Consider the following 24,526-nt stretch of genomic DNA (forward strand, 5'->3'; position numbering starts at 1 on the left):
ATGAAAATACAAGCTGTTTAATGCGTGCTTTATCTGACCTATCAAGCGCAAGGTAGCTTTGTATTTCTGTTTAATCACCATTTATTCCTTCACTTCATTCCAGATCAAAGAAGATTATACGGTTGGTGAATTTTGACATACGCGTGGATGTAAATTACGATTCCGAATAAACCGAAATAACAACATTTCCATAGCAACCCTTGTTTGACAGTCCTAAAACTGATTCACACAGCTTTGTAATCAAGCGCTACAGAGGACGCGTTACACTGAGAACGGTGGTATGTTTTGACGCTATCTGATCAAAAGTATTTATTTCTAAGAAGATTTAGTCAGTAACATGATTTTATTGACGTGTAAAAAGAACTGGAAACTAAAATGGAAGGCTCCTATCTACCACCTTGATTCAAAATATGATTTGTGGCTAAATATGACGTTACCGGTGCTTGTCATTTTGCTTCTTAGAACCGAAATAAATGTCGGCTATAACTGGGTAACAACTAATGACTTCGCACGTAAGGAGAACCGTAGCAGCCAAAAAATGTTTCAATAAGAAAGTAGGAAATGAAAATTCCATTGCCTATGTTGGGGTTTTGTGTATAACGTTTGAATTAAATAATGGTGGTTGAAGTCACAATGATGTATGTTGAAAAATCCAATTTCGCATGATGTCTCAAACTGTCTTTGTTGAAAGCTCCATTTCCTACGTCGATTTTTGAGATTGTATCTGTTTAATTACACAGCGGTGGTTGAAAGTTCCCTATCACATGTCGAGATTTCCACCTACTCAAGCAAACATATTTTTGTGTTTACTTTTGTATTTAATATTGTACATTTTCTCTTCTGTGCAGTGTTGATTTACCATACATGTATTTTGAACGGCTGTTATGGATTGACTGGGATGGATGACTATCTGATCCATGATCGGAAGAAATGACTGCGACCACCCACCCACCCCTAAAAACTGCCTAAACAGGGTCTCAAGTAACTTTCATAATGCTTGTAATTTTTAAAATGTCTTAGATGAAGTTATTATATTAATAAGCTGCATTAATACCAACAAATAGATTAAATGACACCAGTTAAATTTTCAGGTTAGTTTCCCTGTCATTGTAAGTATCAGATTAATGCAAATCTTGAAGCAAATGCGTCTCAATGAGTACTACCAATATAATTAAAGTAGGCCATTGTGTTCCTTTTTGCCATTAAATGCTTCACTCGGTTTTCGATATCGAGCTGTTGCTAGTTGAAATTGACACGTTTTGTCTACAGTTAAGATTTTTGTTACATGCTTTAATTTGCATAGGTTTCCTAAATTCTCCATTTACTTGGCAATACTCATTATGAACCTAACCCAATTATTTATATAACATGCTCACTCACTCCTTTTACCTTGGGTTAAATGTCAAAGAAAATTTGCGTGAAGGTCTTGCTTAGATTTTCATTTGCTAATATTTACTGAAATGCTTGAATTTCATCACACTTTGAATCAGGTGCGGAACCATGTGCATCTTAAAATGAGAACGAAAGAATCAGGATGTTTACCTATGTTGTCTTTACAGTCGTAGATGATTACAATTATCATCTGCAACTCTTAAAACGCAGGTGCTTTAGAGGGCTTCATTTCTTGGACACCATACCTGCCGGCGGTTCAGTCATACAGAAACCCCTTACCTACTTGCTTAGGCCCTCCCAACCCCTGACCTCCACGGTGTTCCTGGAACAGCCACTGGACATTCATTATCCTGGAGCTATAATAATTCATTGTGCGACATTCTTGCTCTCCACTATAACAAATTTACGTTACAGTTTTGGTTAAAGCGCTAACAATTTGCTTTTATTTTCTAAACTCCTTGATCGATTTATTTATACTTGGAAGAAGACAAAACAAATGCAGGTTATTTATTTGTTGACATGCACCCTTGCCTCTTTAACCATAGGGTCACGGTCAAGGTCAAGGTCAAGAAAACTTACGCAAAGGTTTATGTTAAAATTATTTTCTCTTTCCTTTGACTTAAATTTCTTACATAACTGTAAACGTTTTCTTCATGCTTGTGGGTGAATCATTATGAAACTAAGAACGTTCTGCGAGACACCCTCTTGCCTGTCTGATGTATCGGTCACCGTCATATAGAAAACGTGCACTAAGGTTTTGTTTTGAAAAAAAAAATCTTTCTAATTTGCTCATATTTCCTAAACATCTTAATGGATTTTGTTATATATTATATAAATCGTATGGAAGGTAAGACAATTAATGATAGAACATGCTCGCTTAACCTTTAGTACTTGGGGTTAAAGTCCAATATTATACATGAATGTGATGAATGTGGGGTCAAATTGCAAGCCATGGCCTTCCTGTGTTTAGTTCGTTTCTCATAATAATGATATGCCATAAGCATTCTAAAATGTCTTTGTCATGGTGAATGCAACTCTAGTTTACTAAATATTACCATTTGATGAAAGAATGTAACAAAGTTATAAGTAATAAATCAAGTCACTACAATTGCACACACCACTGTCCAACTTGAATAACGTTCGGCCCCACCTGGCTAATTTAGAATGGCATCGCTATATGCTTTTCGGAATAGGACCACTAATTAATTTTCCATTCAATGTTAATATATTAAACAATACAAATATTGTCTTCATTAGGTTGTTGGTACACAAGCCGCACGTGCTTCAATTCATTACAGTCAGAGAAACAACTTATAGCCTGGAATAGTGGGTGTTCTGAGGCATCATGCCTATTTTAATATTGTTTTTAATGTAGCCTCGTACTATTCAAAAGTAGACCCTCCTCGGCGGCACCAGACTCGCACCGAGGGTTTATATACTCTTCTGTCAGTAAGAAACGTAATACAGGATATCAAAAGTAAATATTTTGCTATTAACGATAATACCAAGATTGAATTTTATAAAATTAATAATTCAAAAATTCTGAATCAATTTACTAATCAATCCCATGCTTTTATTATATCCTGGAATAAATACTTTCGTCATACACCAGTTAGAGACGAGGTGTGTAATTGGGATGCTATCAGGAACCGCCTGAAGTGTAAGCAGAAAGACAGCGCGGGGGGCGAATGCCTCAAGCGATTACCTTTGTTTGTGGAAGTCTGAAGTCTGCCACAGGCGATACCATCCACAGCAAGGGCAAGCAGATGGAGCGTTGGGTGGAATACTACTCCGAACTGTACTCCAAAGAGAACCACGTGAACAATGATGCCCTCAACGCCATTGAAAACCTCCCTCTCATGGCCGAACTGGACGAGAAACCTACTGTAGACGAACTAAAGAAGGCCTTAGAGAAACTGTCCCTAGGTAAAGCCCCAGGGAAGGATGGCATCACAGCAGAACTCATCAAGTGTGGATGTAGCGTGCTTCTCACACACCTGCACGACCTCCTCTGCCAGTGCTGGGACGAGGGGGCAGTGCCTCAGGACATGAGAGATGCTAACATCATAACCCTGTACAAGAAGAAGGGCGACAGAAGCGACTGCAACAACTACAGGGGCATATCACTTCTAAGCATCGTGGGTAAAGTTTTCGCACGCGTCATCCTGAACAGACTGCAGACGCTTGCTGACAGAGTTTACCCAGAGTCGCAGTGCGGGTTCCGCGCAGAGAGGTCCACAATCGACATGATCTTCTTTGTCAGGCAACTGCAGGAAAAATGCAGAGAACAATACAGACCCCTCTTCCTGGCCTTTATAGACCTCACCAAGGCATTCGATCTGGTCAGCAGAGACGGACTCTTCACAATCTTGGCAAAAATTGGTTGCCCTCCAAAGCTGCTAAGCATGATCCAGTCCTTCCTCGATGATATGAAAGGCACAGTGCAGTACGATGGCTCAACATCCGACCCTTTTGACATCCGCAGTGGAGTTAAACAGGGCTGTGTCCTTGCCCTCACGCTCTTCGGCATCTTCTTCGCAGTCCTGCTAAAGCACGCCTTTGGGACGTCCACAGAAGGGATTTACCTGCACACACGATCAGACGGCAGACTGTTCAACCTGGCACGACTGAAGGCAAAGAGCAAAGTGCGTGAAGTAACCATCAGGGACATGCTCTTTGAGACGATGCTACTCTAGCCACCCACACAGAAGCTGAGCTTCAGCGCCTGATGGCCCGCTTTGCTAAAGCATGTGATGAGTTTGGGTTAACCATAAGCCTAAAGAAAACAAACGTGATGGTTCAGGACGCGGACCCCCCAAGCATCATCATCAACAACTACGAACTTGAGGTGGTGAGTCAGTTTTCGTACCTCGGCTCTATCATCACCAACAACCTCTCGCTCGATGCTGAGCTCAACAAGCGGATCGGAAAGGCATCAAAAACTCTCTCCAGGTTGTCGCAGAGAGTGTGGAACAACAGCATGCTGACCATGAACACTAAGATCACCGTGTACCGTGCATGCGTGCTAAGCACTCTCATGTATGCCAGTGAAACTTTGAATCTGTATGCCTCACAAGAGAAAAGACTGAGTGCCTTTCACATGCGATGCCTCCGACGCATACTCGGGATCACCTGGAGCTATCGAGTAACAAACAACGAGGTGCTCGAGCGTGCCAAGATTCTCAGCATGATCACACTCCTCCGCCAACGCCGCATCAGATGGTTGGGCCATGTACGTCGGATGGTTGACAGACGGATCCCCAAAGACATTCTTTATTCGGAACTCGCTTCTGGCAAAAGGTCGATCGGACGGCCACATCTCCGCTTCAAGGATGTCTGTAAGCATAAAATGAAAGCCCTTGATATTGATGTCAACACCTGGGAAGAGCTCGCTCTAGACAGATCAGTCTGGCGTCATGCTCTGATCACTGGTCTGAAAGCCGGAGAGGACAAGCAACACTTGCTAGCTGATGAAAGACGATCGCAGAGGAAGAAGAAGCAGCTTCATCCAACACCTGACGCAACCTTCAAGTGCAGCAGGGACTGCCACTCCCGCATTGGACTACTGAGCCACAGCAGACGCTGCACAACCACCAACCGGGACATCTCTCATGGGCGCAGTTCCATCGTCTCTCGAGACTAACGGATGCCAACGACGAATCGGAATGTAAGGCGACTATCCAGGCGAATAAGTAGACGACAACATACAACTTTCCAGACTTTCTGACTTTGTTTCCGATTTATGTCAAACATTTATTTAACCCGCCCAGGAATAACTTATCTTACGCAATACGACTTGATAGACGACTCTTGCAGGACCAGTATGAAACAGACCAACCTAAAAGAGTCGTCAACCTGGTCAGCTAAGGTTCTGAGGCAGGCAGGGCTCTGAGAGATCTCAGTCAGTGTTAGAGGAATAGATGACGCAGCCTAAGCTGCACCCTCGCCTAACGTTTCCGGAAAATCAGAGAGACCCTCTAAAAACGGCCCGTTCTAGGAGATACCTGTATGTAATTCTTGATGGTAGCATAATTGTTCGTCTCATCTAAAATGAGCTTGAACTCATCCTCAGACAAGGACTTATCCCAGAGGGCTCATAATACCAATTTCTGCTCTATCTAAGTATATTTTTGAGCCTTGGCTCAGATACGTCGGACAGCCAGCAACAAGTCGCACATGACAGAAACGCCTTCCAACAGTACAGCGAGAGCAAATACGTACCCTCGATTTTGACGCATATGTTTACAGTGCTGGACGACAATGTTGACAGTCCATACATCATGCAGAGGGAGTGTCGTTGCTCGATTTCGGCCTTTAACTGAGAATCAATATGAATAATCTTCTTCTGGCGGCAGTTATGGGTTTTTCCTCCTAGGTTACACCGGAAGATTGGGATAAATTGCAATTGGAGATTTGTGGGACGTGTGTAATCATCTAAGTTACCACTTCGATAAACAGTTTAACTTAAAGAAGTTCCGAACGTGGCTAGCACGATTCTGATAAATTAATGACATCCCTGGGTTAGCAGACTATACCCCAGTATTGTTTGAACGCAAGGAAAATCAGTGACCATTAACATTTGCAATGTCTGGAGGGGGGGCTCTACAGTAAGCAAGTAAAGTATGTTGACGAGTGGTAGGCTCCACCCCTTTCAACTTTATGCGAATTAATATTTATTGGAGAGGTTATATCACCCAGTAAGGATGGGATACCAGTCACGTCAGCATATGCTTTGTTAGCAGCATCCTTTGGTCTGACAAGCTCCTCTATGCTCAAAATTTTGTTGTCGTTCAGATATGGTCACCGCGGCAAAAGCAAGTTCTTGAACGTAGGTACGCACATAACTGGCCATTCTCCTTCCTTAATGGAATTCTTAACGTCTTTTTTATCCACATATCCTTTGGTTGTTGCATCTTGAGTATCGGTAGGTTCTCCCATTCCCACTATTTAATTTGCATTAATGTTTCGAAGATACTGCCTTAACGTTGGTGGAATGGTCAGTGTAGGATTTGGTCGCCACATATTGATAGTTTACGGGGTCTGATATCTATTTAATTGTATTCCCCCATATCTAAGGGACCAGTCATCATATTGCCAACCTTGTAGACTTTTTCCTCATTTTGGCGAGTTGCATAATATTCTAAGGGGTTCCGTGCAAAATCTACGTACCGATTGTTCAAAGCGTCGTAGTCCGTCATGCTTCCATTTACCGCAAAACTTAGGTCACTGGTCATGGTGTCACCAGCCTTGACCACTTGGACAGCGACCTATTCTTGGATATACCTTGTCACAGATATATCTAACAATTTCAATTTTGGCATACTAGGCGAGGTTCGAATTGTCCTTCTCAGAGCATCCTTCAAGAATCGTGAATTCGGCCACAGTCGATTTGTTTCTAAATGAACAGGTGGATCAACGACAGTGCCGCATTCGATAGACCGCTACGCAATTAAACCCATTCGGCACCTCTATTTATGCATGATTACATATTGGCAATCGTCCTTTTATAGATACAGAGGGTGACGTAGGTGAGCTGAATGATCAGTTGGTTGCAACCGTGAACCCGACAGATGTATGTAACAAGCTAACGTGGCGGCGCGAGGCCATATGAGTTATTTTTACACATTAACGTCGAACGATCAGATTCTGTCTCTGCGGAATACGAGGGTCCTCGTGGAGCATGTTGCCTGGGCGTAGAGTACGACTCAGCCATGTGTTCTGCACAGATTGTGGCCACCACATCCAGGAAAAGAAATCTTCAGGTGAAACACCTTCCTCCAACGAAAATGCAGAGTCTGCTAGCTGGCCTCGTCACGGACCGCTGCTCTAGTATCCAGCTGCAAATAATTATGTCTCTAGGAGGGATTTCATAAACATTTCAAACTCTTTGTTAGCTTGAGCTAGGACGTGGCTATAGACTCGGGACGTGATTTCATCAGGTCCGATCCACCTTTTAGTTTCATGCTGGAAGAAGTTTTCTTTGTCAGGCTATACGACCCTATCGGATTCTTTTATTCTCTTTATTCGTAATTTTCTAAACTTATTGTTTTGCTACTTATATATATATATATATATATATATATATATATATATATATATATATATATATATATATATATATATATATATATATATATATATTATAAGAAAGGTGAATGATTGTTACTGGAGAGAGAGAGAGAGAGAGAGAGATTCACATGTTCCCATTTGAAACCATGTGTCTGAAAATGTGTTTAAAAATGCACATACATAAAAAGAAATTGCTGAAAGAAGTACATTTGATTCCTTAGTTTATAAATAAATGAGGCTTTTTTCAACATATAGCTATATCTTACAAAATACATTTGAATTTAAATTAACGTATCACCGTGCATCACCCAATCCATAAATACGAACACCGGCAAACAATATTAGATCACGTGATTCACAGGCGCATTGGCAGCATATCAGGCTTTCGGGCCCAATGGCCGTCTCCTAGTCAACGGTCACCTAGTCATCTGCTACAATATATCATTTTCATATTTCCAATCGTCATGACTTTCACATTTTTCAACCATTCTTCATCAAGCCTGCGATACGAAATTAAACGTTACTAATAAACCGCAAGGGGCAAGTGTCAATAAAAATACTCGTTTTTCATTGGATGTGATATGCTAATGAGTAGGGCATGGTTTTATAAGCTAATGAGTAGGGCGTGGTTATCTCTGCTCAGGCGATAAGTCAACTATGGAAATTACCATGAATATCATCTTAAAGTAAGGAATATTGTCTTCGCTCACAACATACCTGTGTACTGGATTTCTTGTCTCGGTCAAAAACTGCGCTGACCTCGAAGCAAATAATGCACTAACTCCACTGCGTAAAAAAGAATACATCGGAATATCAATAGCATCGCATTCCATACATATTCTAAAACTATTCAAGTAATTACAAACTAATTGTTTTCCAACACTTATGGAAAGCATTGAGTAAGGTAGGTAAATTACTTTACTCATTGCCTCGGTGACATCATTTATTTCTTCTGTGCCATAAATCAAAAACGTGCTTCTTTAAAAATAACTTTTTAGTCATTAAAATGAAACAAGAGAATTCTCTTATTGTTTAATTTTGTTAAAAATATTACTTAAAAATCGGTCGAGTGATAACAAAAGCCGTAATCAGCGCGCAGTAAATATTACATGCCCTTTCTTGTTTTCAATGGTTTAACTCTTTACATGATCCCATATACCTAACTGGAAAATATTCGAGTCAGACTTTTGATATTATACTTTTAGCTCTTGATGGTTAATGGCTGCTATTTCTGCGTTTTCATCCCTATGACATCGTAATCGTCCTTAAACTTGAGAATACTTCTCTTTTACCCTGACCTTTTGAAAAACATTCTGTGTCACTTGGCTTGCCTTCTTAAATGCCTGTATGTTTCCTTCTCTCAATTTCGAAACTTTACCTTTATCAATTACATATACACGAATCCTACAAATAACATCTTATGTATCAATACCACATATTGTTTTTTTTTTATGCAGGGTATATACTTATTCAAAGTTCTGAAAATTATGAAAGTTTACGAAAACTATAACCCCGTGCTCTCTGAGATACAAAATAATAGTCAGTCAGTCACTATATTTAGTCTTGGTTCATTATATTTGGGCATCCAAACAACCTTGGCTTGAAAAATGTTGTAAAGAAATGTAATAAAGAGCGAGTGAGTAAACTTAAACAGCATACACTTCAAACATTATTTTCATAAAATTGTTTGCATTAGGATGTATGTCAAAGAGAGTAACTCAACCATAGCAAAAAACTTGCCAAGCCTAAGTGACTTTTATATCTTCAATATCTTGAGTCATCTTTCACCTACATTCATAACAATTAGGATGTGGATGCATTTCGCAGAGTAACTCAGCCATACCATACGTGAAACTCACTGACCTCATTTTCACGGTTGTGTAAGAAACTGCATTTTTCACAATACAAGTTTTATCCATAATAAGTCTACATATTGTCAATTTCAATGCGCAGACGTCATAATGGACATTATTCACGAAACATTACGACAGCATACGTTAGTTTTGTAAAATGGATACTCAATAACTTCTTAACAGAGGGAATTATCTGGTTATATCTTTTAGGTCTAAGTATTTAGTAACTTGGGATAGGAGTTATTTCTTCATATCGGGTGTTTCGGTTGTGCTCATTATGGCTCCTATTAAAATAAATTACGTTGGTGTCTTTATCGAAACACAGAGACTGTGTTGAGGTTCAAAACGAGACAAAACATTCCATGTCCTTTTCATTATTTGTTTTCTGCGTGGCAATACATACTAAATATTACCAAAATAGTTTACAGGGTATGTACAAAGCAATTTAGATAGTTATAGCGCTTATGAAAATTTAATATGAACCAGTGAGATCCGAAGTATTGTTGCGCCAATTAAAACCCACTTATCAACTACACAATACACAGTTAGCTACTGTTTAACAACCACACTATACTATAAACACTTCGTTTGGCGTGACTAGCACCCAACTTCCTACAATCCAGTACCCAGTGATCTACTATCCAGCACTCACAGTATACCATCAGCACATCGTATTCAGTGGCCAACATCCTGTGATTTGCTATCCAACACCTAGGCACATACTATCAAACATCTAGCCAGTTGTCTAGTATTCATCAAAAACGGTAATATACGTTTTGTTTTCGCACAAAACTGTATGCTAATGCAGCGGTGAAGGTGTCTTTGCTAAAATGTCTCCTACATGAACAGTAAAATGCATTTTAGCCACTGGGTTATGGGCTATTGGTACAAATAAAGCGCAGTTTAGTTAATAAAACGGGCATTACTGCAATAGCAAAAGTCGGTTTTTTCACTAATATGGATACTACTGTAACATGAAATTTGTTACTAAACTTTTGTATTTTAGATGAAGTGTTTTGTATTTATTTGTAAATAAGGAGAGGAATACTCACAAACACTATACCCTAAAATTGTGTACTATCACATATAACGGGGGCAGGGTGTTTAAGTTTTAGTTGTTGTGGAAGACAGAGGCACACACAAATACAAAAGACATATGGTGATAATTAGTGAATATTATCTCTGTTTCTAAGAGAATTGGATTGCACTGAAAAGGACCGTTGAGATTTGAACAGAGAAAAACCTATGATCTTGACAATATCAGCTGCAATTGCTTTACGCTGTTTTCACGTCCAATGAAAACTCCTGTGGTTGTAGTACTAGCGCTTGTGACTATCGTTGCTGCTCACATCGATATATTTGAGGATTTATGTTTAGGTTTAAATATGTTTCTCTTAGGTTTCTCCAAAGACATTAGATAAATGTGTTAGTGTTTTTATCTGCCAAAATGTCTTGTAAAGACACTAACAGTTTAGTTTCCATATTTTCCTTCTGTTCTCCGTCTAAAGCTTTCATCTTCTCCTCTTCTTGATTTCTCTGTTCCTCCTCTTGTTGAAGAACGAAATGTCTGGTCTTCATTTGTTTGCGTAGCAACATGGTATCGAACTCATCCATCTGTTTATTTATCAAATCGTCATAGACTGGCAGTGTCAGAGAAGTAGGTGAAAGTGGTACTACAAGCAAAACGTCTTGCGAAGAGGATACAAGTCTCAGGAAGCCAAACTGAAGATGTCCAACTCTTGGAGAATATCATCACTTCGAGTATAAGAAGTATCTAAAGCATATACATGTTTACGTATTGAGCGTGACGGCATTTGTCATGTGTACCTACTGCAACAGCAAAAGTCAGTTCTGCTTACTAAATTGTGTTTTTTACTGCATCAGTAAAAGTAATTTGCTGCACCATGAAAGTATAACACGTAATTTTAATGCAAATGTGTTCCATCATGAAAGATCAAAAACATAATTTTACTGTAAACGTGTTGTATCATGAAACAATAAGCATTAATATTTTTATACACATAATATATTTGGAAATCTTTTCATTATTTATTATGCTTTTCATTTCCATGAATAAAATATTCAGCAACACACACACACACACATACACACAAAGACACACGCAACAAACAAAGACACAAACACAGACACACACACGCATCTTTCATGTGCTCTCTTTCTCTCTTTCTCAGACAAACACGTACATACACAACTGCTACATGTTAAATCCCATCTCTGTCTCTGTCTCTGTATGTCTGTCTGTCTCTTTCTCTTGATCTAGATCTCGGCTAGAATAATAAAATTGTTTTAGGTAGTAAACATTTCATGCCATGTCATTTTAATTAAATTTGCTGTAAAAAACAAACAAAAAGATCCCCACTTCGTGATTTCTTTGAATGTTGATGGAAACAAGATTATTGAAGACATCAGATTTTTAATTGATAATCTAGGCCATCGGCCCATTATACACTAATACAAATGTGTGAAAAATAAAGGATTTGTTTGCTGACATAAAGTCATACAAGTTTTCTCGAGAGGGGTTTTTATACCAAGGTTGTCGAAATAATTTTCACTTTAATCTTTATAACTTTACAAATGAATATTAATCTTCTACGAACGACAAACTACTGCGATGACAGAAGTCCACAAACAATATGACGTAGTAACTCAATCATGTCTACCAATCTACGTTTTACTTTTTGTTATGTATCTTTTCAAAAACTCCTAGATCAGATAATGTATAAATACTAAAAATACATACCCCTACATTGTACGAATTTGTGAACATTCATAACAAGGCATCTGTGGGCGAAAATGCTTAGACGAGAGTTCATACTTAGATCGCGTGCGTCCAATGCTTCCAAATGGCCATCAACAGTAAACCGGAGTCCCTTGATAGCAAAGGTCTCTCTTGTGTTTAGGTATGGCTTGAAAGCACGTTACATGGTTTAGTTTTATCATTTTTATTCTATGAAATAAAGGTCAATAATTTAAAGAGTATTGGGACTTCACATCTGAACCGAAAAAGCCAGGAAAGTTCTTGAACCGATTGTATTCATTTCGACTGGGTTCGTCGTAACCTTCAAGAAGACTAAACCATTTAATCATAGAGGTTTATATGGCATTTGAAAGACAAGCGTAAAATGTGATCTTCCTCTATCAGTTATATTAAAACATTGTTTAGAGTTTTCTGAGAAATCCTATTTTTTATATTGTTTGTCTTTTTTCACTACAAAATGTATCGATATTAGTATGCATACGATGAGCAATATTGTTGTATAGAAGCGGTAGATGAAACTGAGAGACATACCACATCGAAAATGAGAGACGGTGTTGAACAGAAGCATTGGTGAAACTGAGAGACATACCACAGCTTAAATGAGAGACGGTATTGTACAGAAGCTATAGATGAAACTTGGAGACATGCCATATTTGATGAGAGACAGTGTTACACAGAAGCTCTAGATGAAACTGAAGACATACCACAGCGTTGATGAGAGACGGTGTTGTACAGACGCTATGGAAGGAACTGGGAGACATATCACAGTTTTGATGAGAGACTGCATTGTATGGAAGCAATAGCTGAAACTCGGAAACAAACCATAGTTTTATTGAGTGGTATAGGAGTTGTAGACGATAGGGAGAAATACACCACTGATCACACAGTTTAGAAAACTGATAATACCAACATAACTGTTTATCTATATAGCTTTTCTAATTTAATTTTCAGCACCTAAATTCAAAATCAATAAGGTTAAGTATTTGAGATTGTATGACTGTTTTAATTACCTTAAGAATACAGTGTTATATTCAATATCTAATGGATCCATTACGAGATAAAAATGACGACAGTCTAATGCGTGGAGTGAAGAATATTGAATACAACTCAACAATCGAATACAGTATAACCTAATTTGTGACTGAGACAAACATATCTGGTACTAATTGCTTTGCATTTAATTTGTACATCAAAGTTTGAAATATTTTTGGAACTATATCACCATTAAATCGTATAAAACACAAGAATGACGCCGTTAGCAACACAGTGTTGACAAACCTTGCTCAAGCAATTTGTTACTACTTTGCAAACTTATGTTTATGAACTTCCCCGTCTGGCTGTGCACGTGATGTCTGTATGTCAATAATAATCGGTTTTGTTATTTTTTCTACGTATGACGTAAAGTCTAGACTTATTATATCAAAAGTTAAATTAGTTCAATAGGTAATATTTCATTTTGGTGTCTGTTCGAAAGATTATTTAGATAAAATGACAATATAAGGAAACATTTTAGTATACACTAGAATTTCTTTCTAACCGAGGTAAAGTTTTCTTTTTGTGAAAGGTCACATTATCTAGAATAATTCCATCATATTTACCAGAGTTCTCCAAGATGTTTCCTACTCCGGTGTCGTCTGCGTCAAATTGAATCGATTTTATACATTTAATCTAATGAAGCATATAAACTAAGATATAGTGAAATTGGATCAAGAGAATTTCAGGTTTTGTTTGACTAAGCTAGCGCCATGCTATTGGGAAGGAATCTGACATAAATAAATAAGGTATTAGGGTCAATCAAGGTTTTCGCCATTTCTCTTCTAACTTTCAAACATATCTTCCTTTTTGTTTTGAAGATTTGCACTGTTTACTGGTCTTTTTTATATCAGCATTCTATAATTGTGAGTAAAAAAGCATGATAGATCTATAGAGCAAGAATTCGTACAGTAAATGTCTTAACTCGGTACGTGTCATTCTATATTGCGTAATTCATCCAGAAATTTAAGCTTTCAGTCTTAGAGTGAATCTAAATGAGCAAGTACGTTGTTTTTGTCGAAACAAACTTTAGATACGTATTCTAATAATATCACGGCTATATCAATATTCAAAGTATAGACTGCAGTTAGTTAATAGGTTGTGTATGAGCTTAGAATGTCCTAGAAATAAACTTGTTCACACTTACATGGGAATTTTCCATGGAAATGACTCACATCCGTAGTTATATATTTTCATTTGTTACGAGAACATATTAATTCTAAATATGCGGAAACGCAATGCTTCATCGAGTTGACGTCTATACAATATGCGGACATATTTGTTTTAAATGTTCGGAAACACAAAGCTTTATCGAACTGACTTCGATTCTATATTGGGACTTGGTTATCTTAAATAAGGGGAAACAAAAGGCTACCTATAATATCATTTATTAGCACATATAGATACATGAAATTGCTTTTAATTTTGTTTAACACAGTTACAATCTTGACCAATACATTTTTTATTCATTTACAAATTAACTATTCAGAGACCTGTAATAATTGTGTTTTTTCTTAAGAACAAACATTACTATGGAAACGTATGTCTACTGTAATGACTACGAACTGTATCAAGGATGTCAATAAGGTTATGCCCTTTTTCCCTTACAATTTTGTCCCTGTTGGTTTCCGTCAACATAATCTTCTTCCACCTAAAAAATAATGCTGATGTAAATGCTGCTTTGTCATGTGTGCAACTGGTGTTCTCCTCAAGAGCTAAATATACTGCTCAGTGACTTAGACGTTGTATAAAACATCGATAAAAGTACCGTGTAATTGTATTTGTCCGCAATGCTCAATCGTACAACAATGTTGGAACTTATCAAGGAAAGAAATCCTGCCCACCCATCCTTTTTATTTAAACGAACATTAAGGTCTAGATCACATATTTCTCAACCAATACTTGTTAGTTTTTCCAAGAACATATATTAAAGTTGCTAAAATCAAGTTTTACAGGTACGAGTAATTTGTTCCCCTAATGAAGCATCAATACTATCAAGGTGTTATGTGCAAACGAGATTGAAACTAAAAGAGGTAAACCAGTGTTTGATGCATAGTCATGGACGATGAGTACGATATCAAGGTCTGAGCAATCTGACAAATGTGTTTTGAAAAAAGCGACCAAGACTCATACAACTTGGTGTTCTGTCTTTATATATATTCTGGACCTAAAGAAAACCTCATCTTTCATCACCGTTGAAAATTAAATTGTCAGTGAACTGAAAAGTAATAGTACTTCTTACACCACCCACCACCACCAAGAAAAACCGTCTACTACAATAGGCCTTGGAAGTCGCATTAAATATCAAGAACAGAGGTGTACGTGTGCTTATAGCTAAAACATCTAACATTTTAGAAAAAGGAATCATACAGAAATGGAATCATATGATATGTAATGTTTGATGTCCCTGGTTTTTAATTCAAGAAAAGGAATCCCTGTTGGTTTCCTTGTGAGATCTCTGGTTGGAATTGGACGCAAAGATTAACAATTTAGAATAGGTAGAATTTAGGTCCAAATGGATTTACAAAATAATAATGGAAAAGCAAAGGCTTGGTACCGAAAGACATGGACTTTACATACAATATTAAAGCCTTAGGGGGACATATCCAAAGTGTGTAACAGTTATGAAAGAGCATTTACGTGCATTAGTAATGATCCTTTTAGTATTTATGTACTTTGCAGTATTACACTTAATATTCGACCTTGATCCTGAACGAAATCCGAGAACGAGATCATCCGACAAATATCAGTTTTTGACTTTCAAAAGGTGGTGGACAAAGACAATGGATTCGCAGACAATATTCAGCTTTTTATCCGTAATCATTGTCAGGGCAATAATATAACCACACAAAACCGCAAATTAGACCTAGGTAGACTCAAGGTGCTTATTTCATTAAACTTTAAAATACTATTGGTGAAATTAAAGTCTGGTGGAGAATGGTTCGAAGGCTACATAATGTCTAGGTCAGAAATGCACGTGTGCACGACGTGGAACAGTTTTTGAAAAACAGTCTGGTAAAGAAAGCCTATTCCTGATGCAATTGAATTCGAGTATGCGTTCCAAGTAGCCAATGCTTCAATGGTGTTTATTTGCAATAGGCCAGACGTATATTGGGCTAGCAAACAACACGAAGACGAAATTATTTCCTCAAAGCGGGCAACATTTAGGGACCAACATTCAAGTTTTTGAGGGGATGGGTGTGGACTGGGTCGATTATATAGAAAACAAATGTCTTTTAATAAAAAAATTTGATCAGATTTATAAAAAAAATGACATATTGTATTCATAATAACGGTTGACAATACTATCGACTTAACTTGACCTAAATACTCATATCACGTCTCCATGCTCTCCTCCATCCCAAAAATATTTCGGTCCCTGCTTTGTGCTTTTAATCAGCAGATATGAGGAAAATAACATCGTAAAACCAACACATACGTACCATAATTAATGGCATGATAGAGACGAGTTCTATTAACCCAATCATACTGTTAATGCTCGAGTATAGGTCCTGTATAGACAGATCTCATTCTATGCAGTTTGCAGTTGGACTCGACTTAGGATCGTGTATGGACGATAACCATACGACACAAGCTCTTTCAAGATTTAAGATTTTAATACTTCCCACCATTTCATAATGTTTATAACTTTGATAACACCTACATTTTGACGACTGCTTGATTATATCATGCCAGTTTTGACTAGTACAATCCCTTTCTTTCGTTGAGAGAATGCTGATAGAAGTACATTAACATTTCCAGCATTTTGCAGTATCCATACAATGCCAAAATCAAAGCTAAATAATAAATGCTTCACATGTGATGCATATATAACGCGTCCATTTTCATCTAACGATTCGATCATTTCATAGCATTCTGCGGGGTATCTGATCCCATCCATGTCTGACAATTTACATCAATATTTATCTGACATATATTAATATGCAGCAGGCAATAGTAGTCTGCCACATAATTATTTGGATTTGAATAAGTGTGTCCCCACATTTCAGAACCATTCCATAATATTCTTTTTATTATATATTCAAATATTTTAAAGGCATTTACACAACTAATGTACCCAGATTTTCTTTTGATAATGAAAGATATCCAGATTTATCTCCTGAGCCACTATTGTGATTTTGGACTTCCTCCAGCACAATTTTGATGTAAACAGTCGATGCATATGTTTGCAAAATGAAACTGTACCAAACTGTACCTCATTTTAAAAACCAATTTTCACTCTACCTTAAAGTCCTCCATTGCGAATCACACCTCTTTTGGTCTTATTTATAAATTACCATTTCAGTGATATTACAATAGTTTTCCATTAATTATCTTTTGTTGTCAAAATATCGCTGTATGGGCGTAATTGATTACATCATCAGCAAATAAGAGTTCCAGAAGATCCAGGACATTTACTGCAATCAAAATAACCTTACCTTAATTTAACTCATCAATCGACTCAAATGAAGAATATAAAAAAGTGTGGACTCAAAACACAACCTTGTCAAGTCCACCACTTAGTCAATTTATAGGGTTGACTTTAAACATGACCACAAGGTGATGTTTATTGAATTTAAGAGTGATACACATATCTCAGTAATACCTTTCGGAGCAATACCGTTCCACAATTTAGCCAGTTTGATCTTGTCAAATGCTTTAGAAACACAACCGTCTATAAACATAAAATACACACGCACAGTACACACATAGTAGAAACAACAAAGAATCCTAGAAGAAGGCCAATCATATAATATAAAGACTATGAGAAGTTTAAAATGACCAGTTGAACTATGCTTAAAGTTCATAAATATAAAATTTAAAATATTCTTCGATAACGGTTCGCTAGAACAGTGTCACAGAGGTTCGCTATAGCTTGACAGTGTTCGTCTTTCCAAATTCATAGAAAGATGTCCGTCCACTTTAAACTGAGCTCATGCCGACTCTTTCCTTCGTTTGTAATAGTTGAAATGCATGGCACGTGCTGAAGATGACTGTAAACTATGTTTCAGTGTCTGTATCAAGATCGATTGTGCATTTGCATCACAAGTGTTGGAGAAGCCATATTGTTGCTAAAGTTCTACCTAAAAAAAGTAATCACTGATATATTTTGCAATCACCATATCAGACATGTAGGCTTTTTAATGATCTTATGTCATTTCATCCGAATATAATTGCTTATACCAAGAACATGTCAAACTGTCAATCAATTAATAATCGAAACTGACATAAAGATGTGATGAAGCGGCTAATGGCAGAGTCAACAAAATAACAACACAAATCTGTGAAACTACTTCAAATTACACAATGCTAAGAGACTAATTTAGGTTTTTTCATTCATTTTATGCTAATGAAGAAACCCTCCTTCATGAGCTGTCGAGAGTTCTAACTTGTAGATATCGACGTCTGACATTTTGTCTCACGCCTGGAAAGGTTAGTTTGACCAAAAGCTTCGTGAAACATACGTTGAAGATAGCTATGGCATGGTGTGCGTCTTTGATATATGATTAATACTGCATCACCAGTGAATGAAAACAAATATGTTCCATACAATGCAACACTCAGTCGGATATATGTGTTTTCTATATTGTAGAGGATAAAATCATATTGGCATTTATAATATCCCACAAAATAGAGGTTATGGTTATGAAAAGCAATTAATAATGTTGAATATCAGGAACTGATTTTACCAGACAAACGAGGGGGGCATTCAAATTATGTTCTGCTGTTGACATTGCCAATAATCGTAAAATATGTGTCAATGAGACTGTAGAAGCACGTTGGCTCCTACAAGGTATCAAGTCCAGCATTGCGAACGCTTCATTACTAGTAGGAATCCTAATCATAAACAACTTAAAAAATTGTCACCATGACTTAGAAACCATTCTTTTTTATTGACCAAACATCCCAAGATCGATTGCGGGGGATGTGTTATTTTTAAAACTTATTTCTTTTTATTTAGACGTTATATGATTGCGGACTACGTTCAAGATTTACTTACCTCCGGAAACGAAAATCTTGACAACGTGAAAAACTAAGCACTCAGCACGATTCGAAAACATATTGCTCTCAGGGCCGGCGCCAGACCCGGACAGACTATCTGGCGCCCTAGGCAAGGTTAGATTCTGGCGCCCCCCCCCCCGCCCCCCCCTCCCCCCGGAAAATATCAATTTCAAAATTTATAAACAATAAAAAAAGCGCCCCCTGAAATCAGCGCCCTAGGCGGCTGCCTAGTTTGCCTATATGGTAGCGCGGGCCCTGATTGCTCTTGTAAGCATGTGTAATTGTATTATCTGCTCAAACACCGGCTGTCATATGTTTACGAAATATTTTGCAGTGTTTAAATTAGAATAGAGACAAATATGTTCGATTGGGGTAAACGTGCCATGAAAAAAAAAACCAGAGTAAACGGTACCAAGTGTTGGGAGCTATTTTCTTAATTTTAACGTGCTTACTTATGCACAAAGCTGGTAAACGTAGAGACAATATCCAAAATGTATCGCAAATTACTAGACAGCAGAAGCTCCTACCTGCCGGTGATAGTGCACAGTTCTACTGACCGACTATGGTCGTCTCCTCTGCGTACGGAGTAGAGATGTGCAAACTAGGATGCCAACCTTAAAATTTATTTCCAGTAAATACGATTGAGCGAACATTCATTAGTCCACTTCCATCTCCCACATCTAGTTTACGGAGGGGAGAAAACTAGATTGTATATCACAGTGAAAGTTTAAGAAAGTTCACGGTTCTTTCTTGATTAGTATGGTTTATTTGAGGATAGATAGATAAGCTGGATTACAAACGACTTTTTTAAACTAAAGACAAACACAAAGCATAGTTAAAGATCAACACATACAAAGGAATGAAACTCCAGAAGAAGCCATTCCTATGTACATGCCGAATATATTGATATGCGAAAATTCAAATGACAGACGAACGGACGAACAACAGTGCAAAAGCATGGTTTTAAAAGAGATGGTATTAAATGTTTGATCTCCAATATATATATATATTGTTTTAACAGCCTATGTACTCAGTAAACCCAGTGAAACCCAATGAGTTATTTCCTTTATTAGACAATAATAAAATAGTTACATACCGCGACAAATATCCATTTTTTTAGCTAGAGATAAAATCTTGAAGCCCAACTTAAACCAAATAATGTCTGAGGACCTAAATCGTTATATAACGGTGCACGTGTACCCTATATACCCTATATAGGATATTTTTCACGACACCAATTTTACAAACTTGACAAAAGCCTGTCTAGACAAACCAGTACTGCAAATTCCTTGAGTAGTTCGTACAAATACTACTCAATTTGGCGTTTTTCTTTTGTTTGGTAACTTTTTCAAGATCCTAAACCAGACCATTTATAACAACTTAAATCACACGAGGGAGCCATGAAAACTCTACTGGGAGAAGGTCAAACTTTAAATGAAAGATCGCCAGTTCGATATTCCTCAGGTATCCGCTGAAAACAATAACAAATCGTCTTTTTTCCTTTTAGTTTTACCTTTTGGACTGTGAATCCAAAGTCATTGTTTCATAATCCAAAGGTTCTATGTTATGACATACAGACTCATTGTTTCGAAGGATCATCGGTCATAAGGGGGAGTTCAGTGGCCCTAAGCAGCCTTAGTAAATAAGGTGGATTGGAATTCGGGCTTTTCTAAAGATTCTTTTCGTAATTAAAATAATTCGAAAACTATACAAAGTAGTTACGTTTATACATTTTTGGAATTTCATGATCAACTTTAATATAAAATGTTATATTGTGTAATTTATTCTTTCGCGAAAGTAAGCAGACAATCCATTATGAAAAAGAAATGATGACAGTCATATGCGCGGAGGAAAGAATATTGAGAAGACCGTACAACTCAACAATGGAACACAATTTAACGTTACAAAAGGTCTGGTATTAATAAACATTTTATTTAACTTCAACAGAAGAGTTTGAAATATTTGTGGAAACTATATCGGCTTTGAAAAGTATAAAGCACAAAAAATCCCGCTGTTACTTATACAATGTTGACAATATTTCTTCAAACAATTTGTTACTATACTATAAACTTACACAATCTGTTCATGAACTCCACAGTCATGATGTTCCAATGACTTCCATATGACCTTGACAATGAAGCCAATAGGTAATATTACTTTTTGCGTCTTTTCAAAAGATGATATTGACAATATAAGGACTGATTTATTAATTTCTTTCTAATAGAGTTACATTAAAATTCTTAAATCCTTAGGAGGAGTGGGGTTCCATTGCCCAAGCAATGATTATGGGTTTAAAAAAAAGACCGCTGGGAACCCATTGTCTTTGTTCACTAAGATTCCAGAGTCAGGAAATGATATTTATTGTATGATCTTGTTCTCAGATTTAATTCCTTATCAATTGCGAATATATTAATACTGCACAGTAAACACATATTATGAGGATCATTACTATTGCGCGTAATTTCTCTTTCAAACCTGTTGCACATGTGGACATGAGCAATTCAGGCTACGATATGTTATACAACGTCCAAGTCTTTCAATACAAAACTTATGCTTTACCATTATTGTCTTGTAACTTAATTTACACTTTAATTCAACCATACCCCCCTTCCCCCCCACCCCGCTTAAGCCAGGCATATTCTCGATGTAAGATGTTTAGCATGGCCAGGGAAAACATTGAGGATGTACCGTGATACTTCAAACGAGTTTAAACTTGGTTTTATATGTTCATTAAATCTCGATTTCAATGTCCTTTCTGTTTCCTCGCAAAAGTCGTTTTGGCATTGACTTTCACCCGTTCCATCACACTTAATGTGATAGATAGGTACACAAATTTCTTTCTTATCTGAGGATGAATTAACATCTGTCTCAATGTCCGGTATGTTTTGAAAAACACATTAACTTTGCGTCGTTAGAATGCGGGCTTCAGGCATTTTACGTATGGGATGATGATGTTACCGTACGAAACTATTTGGTTTACATTAACCAGTATTGTCATTAAGACAAACGCTCAGCCTGTTGGAAACCTTAATGGTCAGTTCCAGATAATGAAGGCAGCATTGACACGGTCTAGTTCTTGTTTCCAATCTTTTGAGTCAGATGTAACGATTTTGGATCCGTTATGTAATACTCTGACCACAATAAGTTTCTGATGTAATTAATGATACGAGTCAAAATCAAGGTATTGGTCAGTATGCATAGGTTTATAATAAACCGTAATTTTCAAAGTGCCGTCGTTGTTTCTGATGTTGTTTGTGTCCAAAAAGATAAATCGCCATTTAGTTCCTTTTCGATGGTGAATATACTATCAGGATTGATGCCATTAATGTGATCTGTGAATACCATTACAAATTCTTCTTAGTGCCTGTGTCGTCAACATATCTGTATCACCAACACGGGGAATGGGGAGCAGAGGTGAGTGCTAAAGACTCAACACGTTCCATACATAAATTACACAACATGGGAAAACTGGTGACCCATAGCAGCTTCGTGCATTTGAAGGTAGAAACTTCTATCATAACCAAAGTATGTGAACTTCAAACACAACTCCAACAGTATTGTTACTTATTGTGGTCACAATGGGACAATCTGTTCACATGCATTACCATTCCATTAAATCATATGTTTCGATGGCATTTTGAAGCATTTACTGTTATCCTCCTCCATCAGTTATATTAGAACAGTTATTTTGATTTTTATGTGTAATCTTTCTTTATACCTTTGGTCTTTATTCAATAGAAAATGTATCGAAATTATAGTATGCGTACAGTTATGAAAATAATTAAAATAATTTGTTCTTTAATATCATTATGAATTACACGTTCAATATTTGTATAAAATGTTATATTGTGTATTTTATTGTTTGTGATGTTATGTATAACAGCCATTATGAGATGAAAATTATGGCCGTCGAATGCGTTGAGGAAAGCATACTGACAGATCGCATAACTGCACAATCGAATACATTTTAAGCTAGTTTGTGTCGGATACAAAAATGTTTTGTACTAATTGAATTGCACTTAATTTCAACAGCAAAGTTTTAAACCTTTTTGGAAACATATCATCGTAAAAAAGTACATCAATGGCGCCGTTAACAACAAACTATTAAAAACCTCAAGCAACTTGTTACTCTGCTTTGCAAACTTTTGTTTATGAACTTCGTAGTTAGGCTGTGCACGGGATGTCTATATGACCATGACAATTATTTCTGTTAGTTGACCTTTCTACGTATGACGTAAAGTCTAGACATATTAGAAGTTACATAACAGGAACTCATACAGTTACTGTCCTAACTCGGTAGGTGTTATTCCTTATTACGCAATTCGTCCGGAAAATTAAGCTTTCAACGATTGAGTGAATTCAAATTAGTATGTACATTGTTTCATCGAACACACTTTTGATACTTATTCTGATACTATCGGGGTGTATCAATGTTCAAAGTCCTGGTCTGTATCTTAGTCTCGTTTTAGTCTTACGCATTTTTTATTTTCTCTCTCTCTCTCTCTCTCTCTCTCTCTCTCTCTCTCTCTCTCTCTCTCACTTGCGAGCGCACGAACTCGCGCATTTGTCATAATCTGAGGAAAAAAGGTTTGCCAGAACACTGGCCTAAAATACCAGTTGATGTCATTACTGGTCACATTGTTGGTGCGAATCTCATTACTAAAACTCGCCCTATTTAACATAATGCAGTATTAATAATTATATAATTGATTCAGTTCGCTATTCGAAAGTGCATCTTTGTGTTCTTCTTTCCAGTCTCTGTTTTATTTCTTTCAATTCACCGGTCAGAATTATAGGGATTATGGGAATGGTTTGTGGACAGTAGTTTTAGCTATCCTTGAATATTAGAAAGTGGTATTATACTTTCTTTATAAGGATACAATAGACGGGAGGACTAAAGAATAGAGATGTTAAATTTTGTTTATTAGATATTCAAATTATATTTTGTATACACCTTTTGTTTACATCCGATCACTCACTTCAGTTGAAAATGAGTATCGATCAGTTGGTTGGTAGTGGTTATTATACCTATATTTTGTCTTTATCCTTTGTCCACCATTTTAGATTGTACATTGAGATAATGGTCAATTATAAAGGGGATGTTTACATGAGTAATGTTTGTACTGGATTGCAAGTTGTAAATAGGTTGTGGATGAGATTAGAACGTTCTAGAAACAAATTTGTTTCCCTAATCATCGCAAATTTCCAAGGGAATCACTCACATCCGAGGTCATATAAATTTTGAATAAATATGGTGATATGTTTGTTTTAAATAGGCGGAAAGAAAAGGCTTCATCGAGTTCACGACCATTCAATATAGGAACTTTGTTATTTGAAATATGGCGAAACACATGGCTTCATCTAAAAGCATTTATTAGCACATTTAGATACATGAACT

This window comes from Sinohyriopsis cumingii, chromosome 11 (assembly GCF_028554795.1).
Source record: "Sinohyriopsis cumingii isolate HCF-2022 chromosome 11, ASM2855479v2, whole genome shotgun sequence".
Lineage (NCBI taxonomy): Eukaryota > Metazoa > Mollusca > Bivalvia > Unionida > Unionidae > Sinohyriopsis > Sinohyriopsis cumingii.